Consider the following 15125-nt stretch of genomic DNA (forward strand, 5'->3'; position numbering starts at 1 on the left):
GATCTTGCCCCGTTGCGAATTATCAAACATGAAGGCAACCGATCTTTGGTCGGTAATGAGGGTAAACCTCCTACCAACGAGGTAGTGCCTCCAGTGCCACACTGCTTCCACGATGGCTTGAACTTCTTTTTCGACCGAGGAGTGTCGAAGTTCAGAGGTGGAGAGGGTGCGTGAAAAAAATGCTACCGGCCTGCCTACTTGGTTAAGGGTGGCGGCAAGAGCGACCTCTGATGCGTCGCTCTCCACCTGGAAGGGGACAGACTCGTCCACCGCACGCATGGCGGCTTTGGCGATGTCCGCCTTGATGTAGTTGAAGGCCTGGCGAGCCTCGGCTGCCAGTGGGAAAAGGGTGGCCTTAAATAGTGGGCGGACTTTGTCCGCATACTGGGGGACCCACTGGGCGTAATAGGAACAAAATCCAAGGCACCTCGAGGGCCTTGGGACAGTGAGGGAGAGGGCGTTGTAGGAGGGGGCGCATATGGTCAGGGTCGGGCCCTAGGACCCCGTTTTCCACGACGTAGCCGAGGATGGCTAGCCTGGCAGTGCGGGAAACGCATTTCTCCTTGTTGTATGTGTGGTTGAGTTTTTGGATGGTTTAGAGAAATCGGTGGAGGTTGGCGTCGTGGTCCTGCTGATCATGGCCGCAGATGGTGATGTTGTCCAAGTACGGAAATGTGGCCGCAGCCCGTACTGGTCCACTATTCGGTCCATCGCTCGTTGGAACACCAAAACCCCGTTCATGACGCCAAAGGGGACCCGGAGGAAATGAAAAAGTCGGCAGTCTGCCTCAAACGCCATGTAGTGGCAGTCCTCTGGGCGGATTGGGAGCTGGTGGTATGCAGACTTTATATCCACCGTGGAGAACTCGCGGTAGTGCGCGATCTGATTCACCATGTCTACAATCCGGGGAAGGGGGGTACACATCAAGGTGCGTAAACCGGTTAATGGTCTGGCTGTAATCAACCACCATCCGGAACTTTTCCCCGGTCTTGACGACCACCACCTGAGCTCTCCAGGGGCTATTGCTGGCTTCTATGACTCCTTCCCGCAAGAGACGCCGGACCTCGGACCTAATAAATGCCCTGTCCTGCATGTTATACTACCTGCTTCGAGTGGCTACTGGCTTGCAGTCCACGGTGAGGTTAGCGAAGAGGGGAGGGGGGTCGATTTTTAGGGTTGCAAGGCTGCATATGGTGAGCTGGGGCAGGGGTCTGCCAAAACTAAGAGTTAGGCTCCTGCGATTGCACTGAAAATCGAGTCCTAAGAGGAGAGGGGCACAGAGGTCTGGGAGCACGTACAATTGAAAATGAGTATACTCGGCACCCTGTATCGCTAAGGTTGCAGTAGTGCACCCTTGGATTTGTACTGAGTGCGACCCAGAGGCGAGGGAGATTGTTTGTTGCGTCGGGAATATCGAGAGCGAACAGCGTCTTACCAGATCCAGGTGGACAAAGCTCTCAGTGCTCCCGGAGTTGGACAGGCAAGGTGTCTCGTATCCGTTAACCCGGATGGCCATCATGGAGTTCTTGACGTGCTTGGGTCTTGACTGGTCCAAGGTGACTGCACTGAGTTGAGGGTAGTCAGCGGCGTGGTCGGCGGTGCCGGGGCGGGCCTGCGATGACTGTCCGTGCAGGTCGTACGTGTCGGGCGGCGTAGCGGGTGATGACCAAGATGACGGCCCCTGTTGATCGAACGTGGCGGGCGGCGAGGAAGATGGCACCCAAGATGGCGGCCCCCATGGATCGCACGTGGCCTGCCGCGTGGGGGAGGACGAACAAGATGGCGGCCCCCATGGGTCGCAAGTGTTGTGCGGAGTCGGCAGAGTTCGAGTGTCCTTTTCGCCAGCAAATGCTGCAGTTCGCGTTGCGGGTCGGGCATTGTTGTCGGGGGTGTTGAGGCTGGCCACAAAAATGGCACGATAGCCCCCCGTGGTGGGCGGGCGGCCGCGCGGCGCAGGCCTGGGGTAGTCTCTGGTCGGGGGCCCATGAAGGGGTCGTGTGATCGGACTCTGAAAAGTGACCTCCAGCGAGGTCACCAGTTTTACCGTGTCCTCCAGGTTCTGGGCCCATTTTTCAAGCAGGCGCTGCCTCACGTAGTTCGATCGGACCCCCGCAACGTAAACATCTCGGACGGCGAGTTCCATGTGCTGAGTGGCTGTAACGGCCTGATAGTTACAGTCGCGCGAGAGGGCTTTGAGGTCACGCAGATAGTCATCTAGTGACTCCCCGGGCGCTGGCGGCGAGTAGTGAAGGTATGTCGCGCATAGACTTCATTCACAGGCCGCACGTAGATGCGTTCGAATATCGCGAGGACCTCAGTATAGGAAGTGGCTTCGTCGAGTTGCGCAGAAATGCGATGGCTCACCCGTGTGTGGAGGAGACTCAATTTCAGTTCGTCCGTGACGGATAATGTCAACGACGCGGCAAGGTAGGTCTTGAAACACCGAAGCCAATGTGAAAAAATTTCTTTCGCCTCCCCGGCCTGTGGATCGAGTTCCAGTCTGTCAGGTTTGAGGGCTGACTCCATAGTAGTTCTTTAAGCTGATTAAATTGATGCAACATCAATTCACTCGGAGACTTGAGTCGAAGTAAACAGTGGTTTTAATCAGCTTACAACTTTGCCTGCCTGCGACCGGTACAATACTGAAGGCGGTCCCACAGGTCTGCTGCTCTTATACTTCCTATAAGGGGCGGAGCCATGGGCGGAGCCCGTACATGCTCCACATCTCCCCTGTGGGTGAAGCCACAGTGGCCCATAGATGGAGCCCACAGGGTTAATAGCATGGTATAATGTAACACAGTATACTGGTGAATTAATAGTATTTATACATTCACCACATACCCGAACAGGCGCCTAGGGGCTTTTCACAGTAACTTCATTGCAGTGTTATGTAAGCCTACTTGTGACATGATGTGACCATCAATTCACAAGACACGTGGTTGGAAGTGAACAGTGGTTTTAATAGTGTTACAACAGAGCCTGCCTGCGACAAGATGAACTGGCAGGCAGGCTCACGACTGCAAAGCGTTATACCTCCGGTTAGTGGGAGGAGCCATGGGCGGAACCATGGGCGGAGCCAAGGGTGGAGCCCAGTACAAACTCCTCATCTCCCCCTACGGGCAGAGCCGCGCAACTGCTCGCATGCTGAACTTACATAGATACAACACATCATATAACGACAGTGTGAATTACAAGGAGTGTGATTCACCACATTCACCCCTTGTAAAAAAAATCAAGTCCCGCGGGGCTGATGTGTTTACAAGTTACAAATTGCAAATTGAGTTGATCCAGCGGCCGTGTCGTCCTCTGAGATCGACGAAGCACCAGGGTTGCAGCCTCTTCTAGTGGCTGGGTGGTGGCGGTCGGCGAGGGAACCATGGCGGACTCTGGGGGTGTTTCGGTCAGAGCTTCATATCCGACTGGTTCGGCTGGTGACGGAGAGCGCCGGAAACCCAAAGATGCGGGGGCGCGGAGCACGGGCAGCGAACCTACAGGCGTGGGGGCGCCTGGCGCGGGGGTTTGGGAGGGGTATAGTGTGAGGGGTACCTCGGCGGAAGTAGTGTCGGAGTAGGATCCAGCAGGTGCCAGGTCCCAGAGGGAAACCGTGTCTTGACGGCCGTCAGGGTACTCAATGAATGCGTAGTGTGGGTTCGAATGGAGTAGGAGCACTCTCTCTACGAGTGGGTCAGTTTTGTGGGTCCGGACGTGCTTCCGGAGGAGAACCGGGCCCGGTGTCTTCAACCATGCTGGGAGCGAAACCCCCGTGGTAGTGCCCCTAGAAAAAACAAATAGCCGCTCGTGAGGGGTCTGGTTGGTGGCCGTACATAGGAGGGAACCATGGCGGACCCCCGTCTGATCTATAGAAGTGCGGTTTGCACTCCGCACAAATTGGGCAATCCATGGTGATGGTTTTTATCCCCTCGGTGGAGAAAGGCAGATTTCGGGCTTTGGCGTAGTGGGCGAGCCGGGTGACCCCCGGGTGGCAGAGGTCATTGTGGATAGCTTTCAGGCGGTCGTTTTGCGCGCTGGCGCACGTGCCGCGGGACAGGGCATCTGGGGCTCGTTGAGCTTCCCCGGTCGGTACATGATATCGGGCGCGATTCTCCGCTGCCCATGACAGGTCGGAGAATAGCGGGAGGGCCTTCCTGACATATTTCCCGCCCTCCCGCTATTCTCCCCCCCCCCCCATGGCCGCCCCACGACACGAATCGCTGCTCGCCATTTTTTACGGCGAACAGCGATTCTCCCCTATCCGATGGGTCGAGTTCCCAGGCCTTTACGGCCGTTTTCACGAACGCAATCACACCTACTCTCACCGTTCGTGAAAACGGCCGCAAAGTGCCGTCCCGGACAACCATGGCACCGATTGGCACGGCCGCACCACGGCCGTGCCAAGGGTGGCATGGGCCTGCGATCAGTGGGCACCGATCACGGGCAGCGGGTCCAATACCCGCGCACTGTTTGTTCCTCCGCCGCCCCGCAGGATCAGTCCGCAGGGCGGCTGAGGGGCATGACGGCCCGCGCATGCACGGGTTTGACGCATATGCATGATGACGTAATCCGCGCATGCGCGGGTTGGAGCCGTCCAACCCGCGCATGCGCATCTGACGTCATCGTGCGTGTCAGCCGCCGTGATGCTTGGCGGCGGGCTTAGCGACCGTCGCTAAGCCCGCGATGCCGTGCTTCACGGGGCCGTGCTGCTAGCCCCGCCCGGGGGGGGGGAGAATCGGGTCCCGGGAGGGGGCGCGGAGGCTGCCGTGAAACACGGCCAGTTTCACGGCAGCCTTTACGACTCTCCGCATTTCCGGAGAATCGCGACCCCCTACTTGTAGGTGGAGAGTTTGATCCTCCACCGTAGGATCTTATCGTTTTTAATTTTGCCCCTTTGTGAGTTGTCAAACATAAAGGCAACCGATCTTTGATCGGTGATGAGGGTGAACCTCCTACCTGCGAGGTAGTGCCTCCAGTGACGTATAGCTTCCACGATGGCATGTGCTTCCTTTTCGACCGAGGAGTGTCGAAGTTCCGAAGCGGAGAGGGTTCGGGAGAAAAAGGCGACTGGTCTCCCTGCCTGATTTAAAATGGCTGCGAGAGGGACCTCTGAGGCATCACTCTCTACCTGAAAGGGGACGGATTCATCCACCGCCCGCATGGCGGCTTTGGCGATGTCCTCCTTGATATGAGTGAAGTGAAGGCCTGCGAGCCTCATCCGATAGAGGAAGGAGTGTGGCCTTAAATAGTGGGCGGGCTTTGTCCGCATACTGAGGGACCCACTGGGCATAATATGAGAAAAACCCCAGGCACCTTTTGGGGGTCCTGAGATAAGTAAGATTAAGTTTCTGGGCAGTTTGGAGAAATCGATAGAGGTTAACGTCGTGGTCCTGCTGATCATGGCCGCAGATGGTGACGTTATCCAAGTATGGAAATGTGGCCTGCAGCCTGTACTGGTCCACCATTCGGTCCATTGCTCGTTGGAACACCGAGACCCCATTCGTGACGCCAAAGGGAACCCGGAGGAAGTGGAAGAGGCGGCCGTCGGCCTCAAACGCCATGAAGTGGCGGTCCTCCGGGCGGATTGGGAGCTGGTGGTATGCAGACTTCAGATCCACCATGGAGGAGACACGATAGTGGGCGATCTGATTCACCATGTCTGCAATCCTGGGGAGGGGGTACGCATCAAGGAGCGTGAACCGATTAATGGTTTGGCTATAGTCCACTACCATTCGGAATTTTTCCCCGGTCTTGACGACCACCACCTGAGCTCTCCATGGGCTGTTACTGGCCTCTGTGATCCCCTCACGTAGAAGCCTCCGGACCTCGGTTCTGATAAACACCCTGTCCTGCAGGCTGCATCGCCTGCTGCGAGTGGCCACGGGTTTGCAGTCCGGCGTGAGATTAGCAAAGAGTGGAGGGGGGTCGATTTTTAGCGTGGCGAGGCTGAAAATAGTGTGCGGGGGCAAGGGCCCGCCGAAGCTGAGTGTGAGGCTTTTCAGGTTACACTGGAAATCGAGTCCCAGTAGGAGTGGGGCGCAGAGTTCAGGGAGCACGTACAGCTGGAAGTTCGAGTAGCTAGTGCCCTGGATCGTTGGGTCGCGGCGGTGTGCCCTTGGAGGTGAACAGAGGGAGAGCCCGAAGTGAGGGAGATAGTTTGCCGTGCAGGGAAGATAGGGAGTGAACAGCGTCTTACCAGATCTGGGTGTACGAGGCTCTCGGTGCTCCCGAAGTCAAAGAGGCACGGTGTCCTGTACCCGTTGATTTGAACGGTCATCATAGAGTTGCGGAGGTGTTTCGGACGCGACTCGTCCAACGTCACCGCGCTGAGTTACGGGTAGTCGGCGGCTCGATCAGCTGTGCTGGAGTGGCTCCGTGATGACTGCCCTCTGAATTCTTAGTTTTCGAGGCGATTTTCTGAGTTGGGAGAGGAAGGATCCCAAGATGGCCGCCCCCGTGGATCGCACGTGGCGGGCGGCGAGGAAGATGGCACCCAAGATGGCGGCCCCCATGTGTCACAATTGGCCGGCCGCCTGGAGGGGGGTTGCCAAGATGGCGGCCCCCATGAGTCGCACATGTCGTTTGGGGGCGGAGTCGGAGTACAGGCCGCAGCATTTCGGGGCCTGTGGGCCTGTGGAGTTGAAAACGAGTGCTCTGGGCTGCGGGAGAGCTAGGAGAGGAGGCCTGCTTTGCCAGACAGACTCGGGCATAGTGTCCCTTGCGACCACAGCTGCTGCAGGTTGCGTTACGGGACGGGCCGGCCAGCACTGCCGCGGGTGCTAGGGCTGTCCGCAAAAATGGCACACTGGGGCTGCGTGATGGGTGGGTGGCCACGCGGCGCAGGCCTGGGGAAGTCACTGGTCGGGGGCCCAGGATGGGGTCGCTTGGTCCGCGGGGAACGAGGTGAGGCTGCGGAACGAGACCTCCATGGTGGTAGCCAATTCTACCTTGTCCTCTAGATTCTGGGCCCCTTTTTCGAGCAACCGCTGGCGCACGTAGTTTGACCTGAGTCCTGCCACATACACATCTCTGACGGCGAGCTCCATGTGCTGTTCGGCTGATACAGCCTGGTAATTACAGTCCCGAGCTAAAGTCTTTAATTCCCGCAGGAATTCTTCCAACGACTCCGCGGGGCGCTGGCGGCGGGTCGTAAAAATATGGCGCGCGTAGACCTCATTGATGGGCCTCACGTACATTGGATCTAGCATGGCTAGGGCCCCCGTATACGAGTTAGTACTATTGAGTTGAGTAGATATACGGTGGCTCACCCTTGCATGCAGTAGACTGAGTTTCTGCTCCTCTGTAGTTTCTGGAGTACTTGATTCAGCCAGGTAGGCCTTAAAACATCTGAGCCAGTGTTGAAAGATTTCTCTTGCCTATGCAGTCTGCGGGTCGAGTTCCAGTCGATCAGGTTTGAGGGCTGATTCCATAGTCATTTTCTTCTAGTTTCCTAAGACTATTAAATTGATGTGACCATCAATTCACAAGACACGTGGTTGGAAGTGAACAGTGGTTTTAATAGTCTTACAACAGAGCCTGCCTGCGACGAGTTGAACTGGCAGGCAGGCTCATGACTGCAAAGCTTTATACTTCCGGATAGTGGGAGGAGCCATGGGTGGAACCATGGGCGGAGCCAAGGGTGGAGCCCAGTACAAACGCCTCATCTCCCCCTACGGGCAGAGCCGTGCAACTGCTCGTGTGCCGAGCTTACATAGATACAACACATCATATAACGACAGTGTGAATTACGAGGAGTGTGGTTCACCACATGACAATAAAGAAAAAAATTAAAAATCCGTATCCCCCCTAAACCTGGCACCTTGCGCATTCCCGATTTTCTTTGTTCTCCCACTTTTTGTCACCTTTCTCAGTCCTTTGGCTGGCTGCAGATTGGTATCTACCTCCTGAGCTACACAGTGTCTGAACTCTAAAGATGTGAGGGCGATCTCTCTTTGCTTCCTTCTGCTCTCTATAAACAGTGTGATTGTTTGCACACCAGGAGGGAGCACTGTTGAACATAAAATAATTGTTCCAACTCTCCTGATAGGTCCTTGTGGACAGACACTTCCTCACAGTGTGTGTGTGTGTGTGTGTGTGTGTGTGACATAGCATTAGTTCAGAGCGCAGTTGGTCTTGTTGGTTGTATGATGTTGTGCTCGCAGGGAAGCAGATTCCAAGCATCTAGCTGACTGAAGACCAGCAGACGAGAGCATCAGGAATCTGACAAGGTAGGGGCAATTGGCAAACAGTCCACCTGCGATCCTGAGGGCTGTTTTTAGGAGCAAGAAGTTTTTGAAGCTGAAGAAATGTTGTAAAAATGAATTCAAACATTGAAGCAGGGAACAGTGATGCATCTGGAGGGTGAGTTATGTAAAGTTCAATTTCTAATGTGCACCAAGTCGGAATCCTGCCTCTGGACCTCAACGTTCGCAGATAGAATGTGTCAGGTTTCCCCCTTTTCCCAGAAATTCAACTTCTGATTGAAATTTGCCAAAACTCTTTTATTGTCGAGTGTCATCAATAAACGGAGGCTGGAACAGGATGTGGGCCAGATTGTTTGCACAAGGAGGAACAGAATACAAATTACTTTTATTTGCTGACTAAATGTTACTGAGGGCTCCATTGATCTGACCCATATGGGTGAGTGGTGAGGTTGGTGGTATTGGTACAGGTCCCGGGCTCTTTGTGTGTTCATACCGAAAGCACTGGACTCCACTATGTACCAGTTGTATCAGGTTATTTCTTTGACCTGGTGTGTAGGTTTAGGAATGTCATTGTTGCTATAGTACGAAGAATCCTCTGTATTTGTAAGTCATTATCTAAACAGACATGGTGGGTGGCACGTGGAGAGGGAGATGCCCAGTTCAGGTGCATATCTTGAGTTTGGAGGGGGTGCAATACAGAGACTTGTGGCTAGCACTGTGGCTTCAAAGCGCCAGGGTCCCAGGTTCAATTCCCCGCTGGGTCACTGTCTGTGCGGAGTCTGCACATTCTCCCCGTGTCTTCGGGGGTTTCCTCCAGGTGCTCCGGTTTCCTCCCATAGTCCAAAGACATGCAGATTAGGTGGATTGGCCACGCTAAATTGCCCTTAGTCCAAAAAGGTTAGGAGGGGTTATTAGGTTACGGGGATAGGGTGGGAGTGAGGGCTTAAGTGGGTCGGCGCAGACGTGATGGGCCAAATGGCCTCCTTCTGCTCTATGTTCTATTAGAATCAGACTGGGGCTAAAAGGGTTAAGTTATGAGGTCAGGTTCCCTAGAATATAGAAGATTAAGGGGTAATTTTAATTCAGTCGTTTCAGATGATTAATAAAGTTGACAGGGTTGAGAGGGAAATTATTTCCCCTGGAGGGGTGGAGTGCAGAACAAGGGGGCATAATCTTAAAATTAGAGCCGGACCCTGACATTATGGTTGATGTCAGGAAATACTTCTTCACATTCAAGGTAATGGAAAGTTGGAGCATTTACTCCTAAAAGGAACAGCTGAGGCTGTGGGTCAATTGAAATTTCTAAATCCAGACTGATAGATTTCTGTTGGGCTAGTGTTTTGAAGGGTGCTGAAAAGGCAGCTGGACGGAGTTTTTTTTTTTTTTTTTATAAATTTAGAAATACCCAATTATTTTTTCCGATTAAGGGGCAATTTAGCGTGGCCAATCCACCTACTCTGCACATTTTTGGGTTGTGGGAGCGAAACCCACGCAGACACGGGGAGAATGTGCAAACTCCACACAGACAGTGACCCAGAGCCGGGATCGAACCTGGGACCTCAGCGCCGTGAGGCGGTTGTGCTAACCACTAGGCCACCGTGCTGCCCTAGCTGGACGGAGTTAACAGACTAAAAAAAAACATGATCTAATTAAATGACAGAACAGGGGCAAGGAGTAAATGGTACATTTCTGTTCCTATCGCATGCGATTCTTTGGCACTCTCTAATATATTGGATTGGATTTGTTTATTGTCATGTGTACAAGGTACAGTGAAAAGTATTTTTCTGCGTGCAGTTCAAACAGATCATTTAGTACATGGGAAAAAAAACAACGTAATGGGACAACACAAGGTACACAGAGTAAACCATAGACAGAGACATCGGGTGGAGCATACAGGAGTGTAGTATTAGTCAGATCAGTCGATAAGAGTGTTGTTTAGGAGTCTGGTAACAGCGGGGAAGAAGCTGTTTTTGAATCTGCTTGTACCTGTTCTCAGACTTTTGTATCTCCTGCCCGATGGAATAAATTGGGAGAGTGAGTAAGCCGGTGAGAGGGGTCTTTGATTCTGCTGCCCACTTTCCCAAGGCAGCAGGAGGCGTAGATAGAGTCAATGGATGGGAGTAGGGTTTGTGTGATGGACTGGACTCTCTAAATTTTCTTGCGGTCTTCGGCCGAGCAGTTGCCATACCAGGTTACGATGCAACCCAATAGGATGCTTTCTAAGGTCCATCTGTAAGAGTCAATGTGGACATGCTGAATTTCCTTAGTTTCCTGAGGAAGAATAGGTGTTGTTGTGCTTTCTTAGTGGTAACGTCGACGTGGGTGGACCAGGACAGATTTTTGGTGATGTGCACCTATGTAACCTTGGTTAGAACATGTTACTGAAATAATAAGCCAGAGGCCTCAGGCTAATGCTCTGGGACAAGGGTCCAAATTTCACCACGGCAGCTGGTGGTGAAATTTAAATCTCATTAATAAATCTGGAATTCAAAGCTAGTTTCAGTAATGGTGATATCATTAATTGTCATAAAAGCCCACCTGGACTTCCGGTGGCGGCCATGCGGTAAACGGCCGTGTACTTGGTGGCTCCCGCGCGGGGAAACTTTTATTTGGGATGATTTTTTTCTGATCGGGTTTGGGTGACATGGCGAGTTCAGCGAAGTCGCAGGCGTTGTGCGGGTCCACCATACTGGGGTGAGAACCAGCAAACGGAAGGGATGTGCGGGACAAAGTGGCGTGAGAAGGGCAGAGGTTTGAATATGTCTTCTTTTTGGTTTAGCCTGAGAGGGGTGGGGTGGATTGGGATGGCGGAGGTGTGGGGAAGCTGACGGTGAGAGTGATGTTGGGTACTGAGATACAGAAGGTGGTGGCAGTGGATGCCTCATGGAGGCCCCAAAGGGCGTGACTTGACAACCTGTGGTGTCAGGCTCAAGCAAAAATATAGCTAATTATTGAGGGGGGGGGGAGGCGTAGGTGCCTCCTCACTTGATTGGTAACTTGGAATGCCCAGGGCCTAAACGGACCTGTTAAACGGTTGCAAATATTTGCTCATCTGAAGAACCTGAGGGCGGACTTGATGTTTCTCCAGGAGGCTCAATTGAAGGTGGCAGACCAGATAAGACTGAGAGGGGGGGGGGGGGGGGGGGGGGGGGGGATATTGGCGATGGCTGGGGGGCTGTCGAAATTCATGCAGCTTATGGGTGGTGTGGATCCATGGCACTTTGGGAGGCCTAGGGAGAGGGAGTTTCCTTTCTTTTCACACGTTCACAAGTGTTATTCTCGAATAGATTTTATTTGTTTTGGGTAAGACGTTGATTTCCAGAGTTGCAGGGACACAGTACTCGCCGATCGTGGTATCTGACCACGCTCCACCATTGGGTGGACCTGTGGGCGGAAAAGCCGTCCCCTTGTAAACCTCAGTGGAGACTGGACATTGGTCTGCTTGCGGATAAGGGAATAGGTGAGAGGTTGGAAGGGACCATTTGTCATTATATGGATCAGAACGACACCGGGAAGTGTCTGCCGTGGGCTGTAGTTAGGGGAGAGCTCATTTTGATCTGGGTGCACAGACTACGCGTGGAGGAGAGGATCAAACAAGGTTGGTGGAGGCGATCTTGGCAGTCGATCGCAGTTACCTGGAATCACATGATGAGGTGCTGTTGAAGGAGCGGCAGAGGCTCCAGATGGAGTTTAATCCGTCACCTCAGAAATGGCGGTGAGATAACTGGGCAGAGCTAGGGGGTTTGTGTACGAATACGGGGAGAAGGCTGGCAGGATGCTCACCCACCAACTGAGGAATGCAGACGGCTGCTAGGGAAAGACATAGGCTTAGGAGCGAGGGGGCAAGGTGGCAACAGACCTGGCAGGGATCAATAAAACCTTTGAGTCCTTCTAGCCAAAACTATACCAATTGGAACCGCCGCTAGGAGACAAGCTGAGCAGAAGATTCTTGGATGGGTTGGAGTTTCTGAGGGTGGATCAGGCGAGTGTGCAGGGGTTGAGGGCCCCGGTAGGTCTGCGGGAGATGCTGGGATGTGTGGGTTTGATGCAGTTGGGGAAGGCCCCAGGTCCGGTTGGATTCCCAGTCGAGTTTTATAAACGTTTTGGTGTGCTGCTAGGTTGGTTAATGGTGTGGATGTACAATGAAGCGCTGGAGAGGGGTTCGTTCACCCCCCCCCCCCCCCCCCCCCCCCCCCTCCCCAAGTTATCACAGGCTTCTATTTCCCTCATCCAAAAAAGGCCAAGGATCCTGAGCAATGCGGATCTTATCGTCCGATTTCACTCCTAAATGTAGATGCAAAGCTTCTGGCTAAGATCTTGGCTACCCCTATTGAGGGATGTGTACTGGATGTGAAAGGACCAAACCGGGTTCGTAAAAGGCAGCTCGTTGGCGACCAATATACGGAGGTTATTGGACCTAATCATGATGCCCTCAGGAGGAAGTGAGGCGGAGGTTGTGGTGTCAGTGGATACCTAGAAGGCATTTGACCGAGTGGATTAGGGGTACCTATTTGACATTTTGGAGCGATTTGGGTTCAGACAGGGATTCGTGGATTGGGTTAGACTGTTGTAGAAAGCCCCGAAAGCAAACATCTCCACTAACAGGGTTAACTCTGAGTATTTGCAGTGCGGGACGAGGCAGGGGTGTCCACTCTCTCCTCTGCTCTTCGCCCTTGCAATCGAGCCATTGGCAATGGCTCTTCGGGCGTCTGGGGAACGGAGGGGTGTTGAGTGCGGGGTGGGGGGGGGTAGCGGAGCACCGGCTCTCTTTGTGTGTGGATGACCTCCTTTGAACCTTTGTACGTTTCTTACCCAATGGAGTCATTTGATAAGATTTTGGGGATTCTGAGGGAGTTTAGCTCCCTCTCCGGATGCAAGCTTGATACGGCAAAGAGTGTGATGTTTCTGATTGGTTCCGGGAGGCAGGAGGGGTGTTTGTGGGCTCCCATTTCGCCTGGCTAGAAAGAGCTTTCACTATCTGGGGATTCAGCTGGCACAGGACTGGGCCCAGCTTCACAAGGTAAACCTGGCAAGTTTAGTGGATGAAAGAGGAGTTTGAAAGATGGGACAGTCTGCCGCTATCTCTGTTTGAGAGAGTCCAGACAGTAAAAATAGCGATCCTGCCTAGGTTCCGTTTTGCATTCCAGAATTTCAGAAAGATTAATAGCTTATTCTGGGCTTTGTGCAGGCGGGAAGGGTTCCACGTATTAAAAGAGTTTGTCTGGAGAGGATTAGACCGGGTGGCGACCTGGCCCTCCCTAATTGTCAGTTACTTCTGGGCTGCTAATATTTTCATGGCCCAGAAATGGACGTTGGATCAAAAGTCGGTGTGGTGCAGGGTGGAGTAGGCCTCGTATAGAGAGATGTCCTTAAGGATATTGACCTCAGTTCCTCCACCATTCTCACCGAGTAGCTACTCATCAAATCCAGTGGTAGTTTCCACTCTGTAGGGGAGGGTGACGGGGTAGAGTAACTATTGGTTGTTAAGGCTTGTGGGGTACTCTATTTTGCTTTTAAAAAATTTATTTGGGATGTAGCTGATATACTTGTATATATGGGGGGTTCCTCCTGTGTTATATTGCTATAGTGTTATATGCATTGTTAATATGTTTTGCAGTGTTCGACATTCTTTTGTGTTATGGACTGTTGCAGTTTTTGTACTCTCTGGACATACCTTCAATAAATTACCTTTAAAAAAAATCCATCTGGTTCACTAATGTCATTTTTGGGAAGGAAATCTTCTGTCCTTACCAGGTCTGGTCTACATATGACTCCAAACCACAGCAACGTGGTTGAGTCTTAACACCCCTTTTGAGATGGCCTAACACGCCACTCAGTTCAAGGGTAATTATGGACGGGCTTTGCCAGTGACACCCATGAAAAAGTAGACATTTTCTTAAAAATTGGAGTGCTGTGTCCAGTTTGATCTTTATAATTACAAAAAGAACATAGAGGCACTGGAGAAGGTTCAAACGCTGAAGATTTACAAGGGCAATGTTGGAGCTGAGAGGTTAGAGCTGAGGATAGGCTGCACCGGCTGTGGCTATTTAGAAAAGGGATGACCGAGGGAGAGAATGACAAAAATTAAGTAGTTTGATATGAAAGACTTAGAGAAGATGCTTCCACAAGCTGGGGAGACCAAAGCTATGGGGCAAATATTAGGGATGGTGACTAATAACTGAAGTAGTGAATTAGAATGTGGGACTTGCTACCACCTGAGGTGAATACCTGATGTGGTTAAGGATGTGCAAGGTTGTGCTCAGGAGTCGAAGGATATGCAGATAGTGGGTGAAATTCTTCATTTGGGATACATTGACGCCGGAACTGAATTGCGTGCGGTTCGTGTTCCTTTTGGGGAGTAATTCAGGGCATGCTAATGTTTCAGCACTCTGCTGGCGTGAACTCTGAGCAATTCCCAGTACAGTGGGTATTCTAACTGCTGGAACCCGGAATTAGCGCCAAAGAAACTGGCAGCTGGAGCAGTTTTTTTTTCTTTTAAATTTAGAGTACGCAATTAATTTTTCCAATTAAGGGGCAATTCAGCGTGGCCAATCCACCTGCACATCTTTGGGTTGTGGGGGTGAAACCCACGCAGTCACGGGGAGAATGTGCAAACTCCACACGGACAGCGACCCAGGGCCGGGATTGAACCGGGGTCCTCAGCGCTGTGAGGCAGCTAACCACTGCACCACCGTGCCCCCCCCCCCCCAAAGAACAGTTATTATGCAACGGCAGGGAGGATGTTAGAGCCAGAGATGGGGCCCTGCCAAGCTTCACAGAATAATATCAGAAATCAGGGACTAATCAGGAAGAAAAGTTGAAATATAGCTCTTTTTGATTTGAACAGGAAAGATTGAAGGGAGACATAAATCAAGGTTTTCTATAGAATTGTCAATGAATGTTAAACATGATTATTGCAGTAATGCAGTG

General features: G+C 52.4%; 1 protein-coding gene across 1 annotated transcript in view; it reads left to right on the forward strand.

Annotated features, from left to right (window-relative positions):
• The first annotated feature begins 8066 nt into the window (after window positions 1-8066).
• LOC119976585 (anoctamin-7-like) overlaps window positions 8067-15125 on the forward strand; it is a 208071-nt gene continuing 201012 nt past the window's right edge. The window contains exon 1 of the mRNA XM_038817188.1: window positions 8067-8219. The gene's annotated coding sequence lies outside the window, so the exon portion shown is untranslated. The remainder of the gene's footprint in view (window positions 8220-15125) is intronic.

This window comes from Scyliorhinus canicula, chromosome 13 (genome assembly GCF_902713615.1).
Source record: "Scyliorhinus canicula chromosome 13, sScyCan1.1, whole genome shotgun sequence".
NCBI lineage: Eukaryota > Metazoa > Chordata > Chondrichthyes > Carcharhiniformes > Scyliorhinidae > Scyliorhinus > Scyliorhinus canicula.